This window comes from Gavia stellata, chromosome 6 (genome assembly GCF_030936135.1).
Source record: "Gavia stellata isolate bGavSte3 chromosome 6, bGavSte3.hap2, whole genome shotgun sequence".
NCBI lineage: Eukaryota > Metazoa > Chordata > Aves > Gaviiformes > Gaviidae > Gavia > Gavia stellata.
The window spans coordinates 1897445-1910924 of NC_082599.1; the positions used below are offsets into that span (position 1 = coordinate 1897445).

The 13480-nt window shown below is 51.1% G+C and overlaps 1 protein-coding gene across 1 annotated transcript in view; it reads right to left on the reverse strand.

The window, feature by feature from the left end:
* PTH1R (parathyroid hormone 1 receptor) overlaps positions 1 to 13480 on the reverse strand; it is a 120035-nt gene that overhangs the window by 105900 nt on the left and 655 nt on the right. The gene's annotated exons all lie outside the window — the stretch shown is intronic.

Consider the following 13480-nt stretch of genomic DNA (forward strand, 5'->3'; position numbering starts at 1 on the left):
CACACATTCCTTGAACACCTCCAGGGATGGTGACTCCACCACTTCCCTGGGCAGCTTATTCCAGTGTTTCACCACTCTCTCTGTAAAGAATTTTTTCCTAATATTCAGCCTGAACCTTCCCTGCCACAACTTGAGGCTATTTCCTCTCGTTCTATCACTTGTCACTTGGGAGAAGAGGCCAACACCCACCTCCCCACAACCCCCTTTCAGGCAGTTGTAGAGAGCGATGAGGTCTCCCCTCAGCCTCCTCTTCTCCAGACTGAACAACCCCAGCTCCCTCAATGACTTGCCACAGCAGATCCCCCAACATTCTCCCATCCTGTGAGCTCACCTATGGTGTCCTGCGATGTGTGGGGAGAAACCAGCATGGAAAGCTCTGCAAACTTCCCAGGTGGACCCAAACCTGAACTCCTGACAGCTTTCCTTAGACTTTATAACACCTAATATCATCTAAAAGCCAGAGGCAGCTGAGAGCCTGTTTCATGCTGCCCTGGAAAGCAAAGCAGCCCCAATCACAGGGACAATGAAGGGGCCCTGACTCCTCTGGTCCCCCTTCCCAGGAACAGGAATCCCGTTTATTTCTCTCCCAAGCTCCTGGCCCAGCCTTTAGGGCCCTGCCTTCCCACCCTCCTCCGCCACTTCTCCTGCCGGGTTAGTCTAATTATTTTTCATGCTCTCATACCCTCACTATCTTGCCAGCGCTCGCGGGAAGGGATGTGCAGCAAACTCCCTGCGCAGAGGATGCAAGAGGCAAGGCAAAGGCTCAGCAGGCAGCTTATAAAGCAAGCAGCCCTCTCCTCTCGTACTCCTGTAGGCAGAACAGCCAGGAAACCCACGGAGAGGGTTTCTTTCTTTCTTTCTATTTTTTCCCCTCTTCCCTTTGCCTTTCCTTTCCCGCCCCCATCAGCAGCCGCCTCCCCGTCCCGTCGCCCGTCCCTCCCGGCACCATGCCTCCTGGAACGTTGCAGCTCCGCTCTTTCATGAGCAGTGTGTGGTATTATGACTCCGGCGATGCTGAGCCCTGCCAGCACGCCTCAAACCACAGGTATCTGACCCCGTCCCAAGCCCCATAACGCTGATTAATGTCCTGATTCACAACCCGATAGGGTCGGCAGCGTCGGTGGCCGAGGGGGGACACCGCCCCACTGCCCTCTCTCTCCTCTCCTCCCTGCAGACCCCCTCTCCCTTTGCTCGGGGAGTGGGGAGGGGGGGAACCCGTTCCAAAAAAACCACCCGGCAGCAACCGCGGGCAGGGAGAGCGGGAGCTGCCAGCGGCGGCGGGGAGCTGTGCATGGTCGGGGTGCCGTTACAACAAGGCCAGCTCTGTGATTACGGCACATTAAGCTCTCAGTGCGGTGCAGGCAGCTCTGGGGCATGACGTTCTTCCCTGCTCCAGCCAGTCAGCTCCGGCATCCCCACCCCGTCTCCCCCTTTTTCTGGGCATGGAGGGGAGACACTGGAGGGCTTGACACGCTGCTCACCTGGAGCTGAGGGCAGCCATGGCCTCAAAGCCGTGGGGGAAGGCACGGCGGGGAGAAAAGCTGCGGTGGCTGTGCATGCCCTGGCGGGAGATGGAAGGGAGGGAGGAGGAACGGTCCCCGGAGTGAAAAATACAGGCTGCGACCCATTGCAAGAGGCCCAATCAACCCTGGAGCACGTTGCAATGGGGCATCCATGCATCTTGCTGTTGGGATAGAGGCATTCCCATGCTCCAGGAGTACTGGGTGGTGGCTGGTGGTGGGAGTCCCAACAGGGGCCTGGTTTGGGGTGTTGATGCCTTGGATGTGACGGTAGCAGGGATTGAGCCAGGAATCCATGGAGTGGGACCTGCTGCAGTGTGGCATCCCTCCCATGGGACCAGGCTGCCCAGGGAGGTGGTGGAGTCACCATCACTGGAGGTGTTCAAAAAACGTGTGGACGTGGCACTGCGGGACATGGTTTAGTGGGCATGGTGGTGCTGGGTTGATGGTTGGACTCAATGATCTTAAAGTCAGAGAATCACAGAATCACAGAATCACTAAGGTTGGAAAAGACCTATAAGATCATTACAGCCTTCTCTTCCCAATTCATTCTGCTTTGCATTCTGCTGCAGGCTTTCCAGGAAACACGAGCTTCCCAACCTGCTGCTTTTGGACACATGAACTGTAGATCTTTGCCTGGTCCACTTTCTGCAGGGTGTTGACTCTGAACCCTAAGGAGGTACTTCCCAAGGGACTATTCTTCCCTTCCATTCCATTTTAGGTGTCCATTTTGAAAGCTGGGGCCTTAGGGTCAGCAGTAGGATAAGGAACAATGGTGCTACCAAGAGGCAAAGGGGAAAGTGATGAATAAGGAAATTCAGAAGAGAAGCAAAGGCTACTGCCACAGCAGTGAGACAACTCATAATTGGTTCTTCTGGAGGACTAACAGTGCCTATAATGAAGGCTGGCATTGTCAGCAGAGTAGACACCAAGCTGGAAAAGGAGTTGGATGCCCAGGTCTACTAGATCTCTGTGCACACCCTGTGGGCTCTCACCCATGCATGCCCCCAGCAACAATGCTGATGGCTATTATGCAGCAGATTTGGCGGCATTGCAATTACAGGAGGGATGGGTGATTTACCTCCGTGTCAGCAGAAACGGGAAAAGTGGCAAATGGAAGGATGGAGGCATCTACCTGGCCAGGCTGCAAGGGTTGGGCTGTCTGCTCCTACTCCACCCAGCTCTGTTCATGGGGTGGCAGTGGGTTCAGTTCACCCTTTGGTTTGCCCATTGTTCTGCTTATCTGAGTAACTCAGAGCCCTTATTGCCCCAAGAAGCGCTGAGTCAGGTCAGCCAAGTACGTGCCCGCATTGACCTCTGTGGAGATCCTCTTTGTGTTCAGACTTGTTGGCATGGAACCAGGGCCGGATCCTTACCTGGGTGCAAACCAAGGGCTGCCTGTGTTCCATTTGCACCAGCTGAAGCATGCTTCCCTCCCCCTGCTCCTCCATAAACCTGAGTCATCTTTTGCTGATGACAGAGTAAATTGGGAGTACACAGTAGCTGTGACTTTGAATGGCATGATTTCCCACTTCCAGTCCTACAAAATATGTGCAATAGGCACTTAAAGTTCAATTTGTTGATCATGCTGACGTTGTCAATGCCACCAAGGGATGCAAGGACATAAAATCAGTATAAAAATTTGGGTAGGAGAGAAAAAAGCAATCATCTATTGCACAGTCTGCTTTAAACACTGATGCTAAATTTGCTCAAATCTCATCGATTCAGACATCATGATTTGACATCCTTTAAGAATGGACCCAAACCCACAGCTGAATTCAGCCCTGTCCTGTGGTTTGAAAAATCCAGCCTGCCAGCATGTTTATCATCCTTCCCCACTGCCACCACAGCCAGAAACAAGAGCAACACTCCCCCCTTTCAGGTCTCCCCCCCAAATTGCTCTTGTTTAAATGCTTTCAAGAAGGCATTCATTGCACAAGGCAGCCAGCCACAGAAGAAGCTACTGAAGCATGGCCGAACATGGTTTGGAGAAGCATCTGGAAACTGGGCGCTTGTCATCCGACCCAGATCTCTCAATTTGCAGAATCTTCTCCCTTCCCCTCCAGATGCAACCCAGGGCCAGGAGACCAGGACCAGCATGTGCCAGCTGGGCTTCTCCAATTTACCGTCCGTCTCTCTCCTTATTTCCCTACAGTGACACTGATTGACATCAGATGAGACTCTCTTGGCCCTTCTGCACTCCACAGGAACACCACTGGTTTACACCAGCAGAAGGCTCTGGCCCCTTGAGTTTTGTGGTTTCTATGATGAGGTTAAGGCAAATCACAGAGAAAATCTGATCCCAGGAATGAAACAAAAAAAACAACAAACACACTTCATTGTGGTGGTGAAAGGCTGACGGAGAAACACCAGTCATGGTGGGAAATGAATTGGAAATGAAGCTGGTACTCTGCAGTGGGATCATATGGTGGGATGCTCCGAGACTGTTTAGCAATGCTATGGCATGAGTCAGAGCCATACAGCTACACCCGCACGCTCACTCGTATATACACGCATACATAACAGTTTGGTACCAGATCCTCTGCCTTTGTCAGCTGAGGAAGTAAGACCTCGCAGCCCACCCAGGTTCTGTGGGGTGCAGATGATCTGCAGTGGGATGCTCCGCAGCTGAACGGGTCCCTTGAGGATAGGGGCAGCTCTGAGATGCATGAGCACCCGTTGCTGACATCTAAAGCCAAGCGAGGGAAATCAGTCCTCTCCTGCTTTGTCCCTATCCAGTGCCTAGCCTGGGTAAACAGTCCTGGTAATTTAGCGCAAGTGAAAGCAAGCCGTGTCTGCATTAGATACAGTGCCTCCGACCCTCTGACCGCCTGCTGCTGTGTGTTTTAGTAACCACTGCTATTTAGACTGGGAAAACGTTTCCACCTCAGTGCCTATAGTGCCATCTCTCTCTCTTTTATCCTTTTCTGGGAAGAACAATAAAAACAAACCATGTTTCTAAATGCACAGAGTCCACCTTTGCTCCTCACAAGTCCTCTGTGCCTTTGCTGCACATACAGAGAGAGAAATACCTGAAAGCACACGGAAAGTCAATGGGAGAGCTAAATCTCAACTCCTGGTCTCCACTCCTTACTGAAGAGGCCATTTTAGAGCAAGCAATTCAGTGAGTGTAACCTCGAGGGCACTGGAAGAAAACACAAGCTCAGAGAAAATTTCTGGGATATCAACTCTGAGAGGTTAAAAGGCTTCCTAAGCTAATGGCTCTTGACAAGCCAGCAATTCCAGCTTTTGAAGCTCTAGATGTTGGTCATCTCTTAGCAGTCCCACCTCTTATCAGCTCCCTCCCACTTTTAATTTCTTTTTTTTTTTTTCTGTATTTTTACTGAGCTGAGTGAAATTGCTAACCGCGAAATAGATACGCTACATAATGTTGCTTTATTGATCTTACTCTTCGAGTGCGGCCAGGAGAAACAGGTCATTTCCTCGCAACCACTCGCCATAGCCGGTGTCTCAAAGCTACTTTAACTCTGATTGCTCAGTGTCTGAAAGGAGAAGTGGTTTGGGATGTAGGAGTTGAGAAGAAAGTCAAGGTAACATTGATGCAAGGCAGGGGTTTAGGCAATAGAAGTGGGATGGATGGAAATAGCATGTGAAGTTCATGGAAATCAGTCCAGTGGTTTCAGTGAATTTTGGAATTTGATTTGTATCTTTGCAAAACAAAAGAGGCTGCAGGCTATTTGCTCCTGGAAGAGATCAGGCATTGCCCAACGTGTTTTAAATCACAAGATCAATGAATTAATTAGTCTGCGAGTCAGCCTATGGGTTTCTACAGCTGAGCCGTCTTAGGAGCCCTTGGCCTCACTGTGTCACTAAATGAAGTGGGTTAGAGACCATTCTCGTGTCCTGCAGCCAAGGGATGCTGTCGTAACACGGTCTGGGTGTACGAGTCAATCAGCCTTGTCTTTTGGCGGGCTTCAGTGTACCTACAGGGAGCGATCTGAATGCAGCCCCACGTGCCTTCCAGGTTGGTCAAAAATGCTGATTTCTTTCTTTCTCCCTAGCCCTGTGAAAGAAAGGCCAAAGACAGAGACAGAAATGACAGAGCAGGTTGTCTTCACGATGGGGAGGCGGAACAGGGGAACAGCCCGGTGCAGGAAAGTGTGAATAAAATCAGGTTCAAACGATGCTCCCGGGTCCAGCAATCCCAGCCTTCCTGGGCACAGCAGGGCCAGGGTGCCTCCAGCTTCTGAAACCCTCCTTTTCCTCCTGAGCTAAGAAATGCCCCACTGTGTGTCTGCGACCAGCATCGTTCCTGTGCTTAGTGCACAGGATGGGCTCAAGGCTCTCCTGGGATGCTGCACTCCCTCGAGTGCCCAAGGAATATAAACCAGGTGAGAAATTCAAGGCAATGAGATGATGATTAAATAACTTGCTAGTGGTCCTAAACAGTGGCAGAGTCCCCCAAAGCACCACTGAGTCTCAGTGAATTGATATTTGTCCTCTGCTACGTGCCCAAGAGATGGTAGTTCCCCACCATCTGCTGCTCCTTACAAAGTGCCTCATCCCTTAACCCACAGCAAGCATGAGCTAGGTTTTGCATACCACTCACTTCTCAGTTAAAACATACAGAAAAAAAAAAAAAACATTTAGGTCCCAAGCCAAAGTTCAGTGAAGGGAAAAGATGGTTTTCTAAGGACACCCAGTGACTTTCAAACCTGTCTTTACAGATGCAATAGAGGCTGCTTCTTGCTCTCAGTGTGGCAAGACCAAGCAGAAAAATACACTGAAATGCTTGGAGAGAGGGGAAGGGAGACTGAGGTAAAGATAACATCGAGAAACCCTGATTAGCAACAGGGCAGCCATGTGAAAAACGAGATAACCAGCCTGCCTTGGGTGCTGAGACAGCAACTCCTGTCTCCAGCCCTTGCCCCAGACACTGATCTGGGGGTTGGTCTTTTTCAAGAGGCCAAGTCTCCTTTTGGTGAGCTGCCCTTATCTGACAGACGGCTGATACTCGAGGTCGTTACGGTGGAAAGACTCAAAGACACCAAACACCTTTGGACTTTGAAGGCTCATTTGTTCTGCACTTTGATAGGGTCAGAGGGGTGGGCTAGGGCAGGGCAGCTGTGCTGCCTAGTCCTGCCTGGCTCAACACCTTCCTCAACCTGGACGTCGGGGCAATGGTTTGGCCTGACCATTCCACTGTCCCCGCAAGCAACAGACCAGAAAGCAGGGAAGTAGGTACCATGTTGTATCTCAGCTTGTCTGGGCCACTTCTGAGTCCTGGAAGTCCCTGTTTATGTCTGTATTGTTAAATACAAGGGCTGGGTTCTGTTCTCTGGCCCTGATGCCAAACGAAGAGCACACCTCACCTCTACAAGCCTAAACTCATTTTTTCCCTAAAAAACAGAGGGTGGTCACATCCAATACCCCTGACCTGTGTTATCCTGAACCATCACTTGGCACTATATACAAGGCTCATCTGCTCAGACGAAAAGTCTGCCAAGAAGTGTGCTAATGATCAGATGGTGTGGCTGACGGAGGGGAGGTTCAGAGGTAGCACGGAGCCTACGATGAGCTCGGCTGCTGGCCCCATGGCTCACGTTGCTCTACGCATGTTTATTGCCAAGGAGCGGAAGGGACCACAAGGCACACAGCAGGCCTGGGATGGGGTGTGCATCTGTCAAAAGGAAGATTCTGGGGGGGCTTCATGCCAGAGTAACATGACTGTACAACCATGGTGTCAGGGGGAACCTGCACACGTTGCTGGCTGCTCATCCCTTCTCGTCCCCACTTCTGTGACCCAATCTCTCCCTCACGTGTCTTGGGGACTCATCCGAGCCTTTGCTGTGCAGATGCCATTCACTGACCCAGCAACAAACCTTCTGCTACATTTATTTTCTTTTCTCCATCCTGGGTTAGTTTGGTGCCAGCTCAGTGAGCTGCATCAGCTCATGGAGGGGTGCACGCAGTCAGGAGGGAAGGAGGGAGACAGGAGCACAATCCCTCTGATGCTGAAATGCTTTGAACCAGGGATGCTGGAGGGGTGAGAGGGAAAACAGGCAGAGAAGTTCACTTTCTGCTTTGCTGGGTAAAGGGAAAAACATGTGGCCAGAAAGACAGGCCAGCCTCGCAGAAAATTTCAACAACCGAACCATCATCTGAATGCTGTCAGAGGAATTTGTGTCACAGGAGGATCAAAGTATGACCTGATAAGAGGGAGCCATCAGTCCAAAATGCTCCATTCTTGAAATTCAGGTTTCTGGAAGTCAATCCAAGCTAAGCCTCCGAAGGGAAAGGAAAACCCTAAACCACAGAGCCCCTCTAATCACTGGCAAGTGTCAGCCTGGCCTCAGTGGAAATAAAGGTGTTAATGCCAAGTCAGGTACACCGAACACGAGTTTGGGTGTTTTCTTCCCATGACAGAAGACAGCAAAGCTCAGTCTGACCCAGCAGGTATTCTGTTGGCTGAGTTTCAGCCCCAAGTGTAACTTTTTTATGGCCTCTTCGTGAAAGGCGCAACACAATGATCATCTTTGGTACACCAGCTCTTGCAAGGCCAGCTGAAGTTTGAACTGTTATGGGTTGAGATAGCCAAATGCTATTGTAAGAGCCAAGTGGAGGCAGAGGGAGAAAGCAAATTCTCCATGTTGGGGCAAAATGTCTTCGATATGGTCTAATCTTTAACACAGGACGACCCTGTTGAGTTCTTCCTTTTGTTCAGGGCTTGTCCTAAGGAACACGTTTTCTTTGGGGTTTTTTTTGTTGTAATGGTTACTAACTGAGAGACGCTAAAATTTCACTTACAGCAGGAGCTGAGCAGACAGAGAAACCCCTCTACACTTGCTCTTTTGCAGAGAAAGAGCCCATCCAAAAGGGTGGGGGATCCCTGCTGGCTTCTCCTTTTGATCCGGACAGTGTCAGAAGGCAAGGAGGTTTGGAGGGATCAAAGCTCAAAAGGCTGAGATGAACCCAGCAAGAGCCATGGGGACTGGAGAGCTTCACGATCTAGTGAGTACCTAAATACATGCCGGACACCATCGCACTCTCCCAGCCGTGCAGGATGAGGATTGAGCCGCTCGGCAACAATGAGGACAAGTTCCTGGGAAGGGTTTAAGTCAGAGGCAGCCGTAGTCTGGCTCTGCTATTCCCTCCTTCTCGTCTTCAGGCACAAAGAAAATTCAATGATCACAGGGTTTAGCTGGAGCCATAGCTCTGCTACCAACTCCAGGGAGCAGGATTTCCTCAGCCCCATAGCTCAGTGCCAGGAGAGATGCTTTACAGCCTCACCCCACACTGCTTGGTCGGAGGCTGTACGGTAAGAGCTGCAATTTAGGGGTTTCAGTGTGATGAGTGTGGTGTCTGTGCCCCAAATAACTCTCCAAAACAGGGACTGATTTCAGCTGAATTTGATCAAGGGGCTGAGCAGTGCATTTCCCAAGCAGAGGGAAATCCTCCAGCCAGCATCTTTACACCCTAGGAGAGTCCCTTATCAGCACACCCAGCCCAGGAAAAGAGATGATAGCAGACAGGCAGCTGTGGGACGACGCTCAGCGTCGTTTTTCAAAGGGACATGGGAGTGCAGGGCGGCGGTGGCAGGGACAGCAGCTGTCTCTGCTTGAGCTGTCTGGGCTGGGGGTACCCCTCGAAAGGACTGCAGACACACCGCCCTTAGCTGGAATAATCCCACTGATCTCAAAGCACCGCTCCGGGACTATTTCTAGGAGGCCAGAAACCAAACAACAACTGCCCGGACCTGAAGGATTCATTTCCTCCAGCCTCGACCCCCCCGTGCGCACAGTTGCCCTGTTGCTTTTCCTCTTCCCGATGCAAGGAGCTCACACCAAACTCAGCCCGCTCAGGTCAGACTTGCCACTGGGCAGCTGAACTTTTCTTTGGCTTGCATGGGGTGAAATCACAGCCCATGCATTAGCCTGACGCGGAGGCTTGTTTGCTTTATATTTTGCGGTTGAGTATTTTATAGGCCAGGGATATCTGCTAATCCCGAAGTACAATAACAAAAATCGTATCTTTCATAAATACACGGGGCAGGGATGGGCACGGTCCCAAGCGTGCGCGGAGAAAAGAACATTTCAGACATTGTTTCCCAGCACTTGGAGTTTGTCTTTATTTAATGAAGTTAGACAGCTAGTTGGGATTTGCAGGATCTCTATATAGGATTATTTCATTATTATTGTTCTTTTTATTGTGGGCCACATTCTGAGGCAGAATATGATTATCTTTCCCTTCCAGTTATAAATTATTCAACTTCAAATCCTTCCCCTTTCCAAATCCATGAAGATGTGGGTCTGATCAGAGGAACAACAAGAGACAAGTCAAAGAGCAAAACACTGACCAGCACCTCTTTAATCCAGCTGCTTTGCTGCTTGAGCACCGGCATCTCGGCTGGTTGGTGATCCGAGAATTGCTTTGGTGTGAACAAGAGAGTTTTTCTGATTTATACTGGACCTTTCTACCGGAGATTAACATCAATGCTGGTGTGGATGCAGCTCCCTTGGGAATAGGGGCTGGGACCCTTCTGCAGGTGACCTGGCTGAGCTTGTCCCTGTTTTGGGTTATGCCTTCAAGAAAGGACTCCAAATCCCCTCCCGACACCCCTTGAATTACTGGGGGATTGCTACAGCTTCTCTGCAAAATCAGAGGGAAACTTCAGCATTGCCCAAGAGCCTGAGTGGGGCCAGGGCTGGGGAACCACAGGCTGCAGCAACAGAAAGGGGTCGAGCCCCTTCTGCTGCCAAAATGCATCCCCCTAATGTGCAGTGCCTTCTGCAAGGCACCGAGCTCTGCTAAGAGGCAAGACCCCCCCACTTTACTGGGGGGTCCCATTTCATACCCCACATGGACCTGCTTCCCTGGGTCATGTTGAGCTCAGCCGACTGCCGCTGGCTCAGTCTGATACCCATTTCCCAAAACAGAGCTATTCTGATCCAAAGCCCTGCAGAAGGCTGGTGGATGATGATTATCATTATTATTAATATTATTATGCAGAATATCTCCTCCAGTGACAACTGGGTTGGGGGCTGCCAGGCTGAGACTGGCAAGAGGAGGAAGCTGAGTGAAAACCGAAGGGGTGAGCAGAGCAAACCATGGGGCTTTCTGCTGGGAGGTGGGACATGGGGAGGTTTTCCTGCAAGGAGCTCCGGCAGCGCCTTTCAGATAAAATCGTAGTGCCTACATCTTAATTTCTCCCGTGCTCTGCTGATGTCGGACCCTGCTTTTAAAGCTCCTTTTGCACACATCTTCTTTTCAAGCCCATGTTTGCAGGGCTGTCTGGCTCAGGCCAGTTTTGCTTTCCTGGCCCTTGGACTAAATAGCAGGATGACCCCAAATTTACCCCCTCACCCTGCCAGATTTCAGGCACAAAGTGCTCAATCAACAAGTGAAATTTCCTTCGGCGTTTAAGGCAGGTGTTAATCAGGAATATTCCCAGGGAAATGCTGGGGGAGAAGGTCTCTGGATTGCCAGGGGTGTTGGAGGACAGCAGAGTTTCACCCAATACTTTACCCCCCATCAAAGACGGCCGTCTGTCCCTCTCAGCTGCCCCCCTAAAGCGCAGGGCAGGGATGCTGATCCCGCTACAGATTTTGCATGGCTGCAGGCGCACAGGAGGTCCACGATTTCTGCGCAGACACCTTTAACTCTGAGAGGACCCACTCCCGCAGCATTCTTCCGTGTGCCGAATTTCCCACCGCGGTTTACAGTTACTGCAGGGACACGCAACCTGCTTGCTGTGAAGAATTGATTCAGCTGCCAGCGTCCTGCCCCATGGTGTACCAGTGACACAGACAATCAAAGAAACCATTTCCCATCCCGACTCCAGCACTCTTGCTGCAAAAAGTGCCTCTATTATCATCTTTGCCCGCTGACAAAAGGAATAAAGGGAGTGACAGCTTCAGATTTAGGATGCATCGTGCTCTGCCCTATCTCAGCATCACCAACTCTCAGATGGAAAGCAACCGAGCTGCCAAGAGCCTGGCAATTAGGGCCACAGCTCTCGAGACTCCAGTCTTCCAGCCTCAGACGGATGAACTGTGCCCTGAAGCTCTGAGCGGTCGGTGGCCTCAGCCTGCGGGAATCCTCCTGACTCAAACCCTGCAAGAGAGCTTTGCTTTGCTCTGCTGGGGGAGAGAAAGTTGGGGTACCACTTTTAGCTTAGCTCAAAGCTGCCTCGGAGCCTGTCTCTAAATTAAGTACTTGCATCCCCATCCTTTTGCAGCTACCCTCATTGATTTTTGCTTGTTGCTTCTAGGAGAGAGGCACTTGGTGACTTCTGATGGCAGCACATAAAACACACTCAGACGCGCTAACCTAATATCAAGTATATATACGACCCTTCTTATAGTCTGGCTACCAAGACATCACCGAGCTGAAACATGCAGCCAATACCATTCCGTGTTTTCAAAGTTCATTTTAAAATCAAGTTAGTTTGGGAAAGAAACAACAACAGCAAAAAAAGCCCCCAGGCTCTAGGCACGCTGCAAGTCGTTCCCTGCCTCGCAAGTTGTTGTGGAGTGGGATGACATGGGGCTGACCTTATTCTGCCTAAGTGGATGCCAGAAGGGACACACAACACTTCTGCAGCCCCTGAATTGTCAGGACAACTTTTCAAACCTTCCGGCAACTCCTTCAGCTGTCAACAGCAGGTTTGAAAAGCAAGGGAAGTATCTGAAACATGCACTTCAGTCCGGGCCGAATTAAACCGAATGGGGTTTCTAGTGGCAGGACCCTAAATCAGTGCAGGAGGGGATCAGCCTTTTGGAAGCGCAACAGAGCCAATACTCCTGTGCATTCCTCACCTAGCCCTTCCCAGCAAATTTCCCTGCTTTTTTGCCCCTCTGTGATTCTGGCAGAGCTATTTGATTTATGCCCAGGTCCAGCTCGCCCAGAGCCGGTGCACAGGGCACGCTCCGCTGCTTCAGCCATGAGCCCCTGTCGCTGCCGAGCAAATCGCTTGTGATCGGAAAGTGTCTGTTGTGATGCGGGTATCAAAACTAAAATACCCACTGGGAACAGGAGACAGCTGACTCGTGGTTCACTGGCTGGTCCTCTGCACCTTCTGGAGGTACTGGGATGTACTGGGAGAGGGGAGTAAATCGGGAATGGGACTGGAGACGCACTCCACAGCCTCGCCTGTCTTTTCTGGGTCCTGAAGTTTGCCGAGCTCCAATCTGGTTGTTTCACGAACCTGATATTCACCGGTACTAACAGAGACACCAAAGCTAGCAGGAATTTGGGTGCTGCCTTCAGCAGCAGCAGGGCTTTAGATGTGGGGGGTAGCAGGTGCTACGGGACCTACCCCGTCATGGTATGGCCCCAAAGTCAGACGTGGTCACGGAGATGCTAATTCAACTCCAGAACAGGGGAGAAACCTCAACCATCACTAAAAACTCAACAAATCTACATGTGGCCCTCCCAATTTCCCCAATTTTCTTTGGGTTTTGCAAGGTTTATTTGTGCTTAGAGATAGAGCAAGACAGGGATGGACTGCAACAATGATTGTTTTCCGAGGGGCTCTTTCTTCTCATTTATTGATGAGATATTGCCCTCTAGCATGATGCTGGACGTGTGGGGGGAAGACCCCCCCTACCAGCACAAGGTCCCAAGCAGTCCCTACCAAACCCAGGGGACAGGGCCCGGGGTGACGGTTCCCAGAGGGTTGGGGGGACCTGGCTGGAGCCAGGGTCGGGGTGAGCCCGCTCCCTTACAAACGCATCTCCATGCCTCATGGAAAGCAGACACCGCTTCAGGTGGTCGCCGTGCCCCTTCCTACACCAGAAGGCACTGAGACACAGCCAGCAGTGGTGGCGATTCCAAGGATGGAGAAAGCAAGGAAAGCACATGTCAAAGCAGCATGCCCAACCGCGGGTTAATATCTGGCGGCCGATTCCGTAGGACATTTCCCTTCACTTCTGCAGAAGGGGCTTTGGAGACCACTCGGGGCTGCAGGGGGGGCGTCTCTAGATCTTAGCCCATTCCCA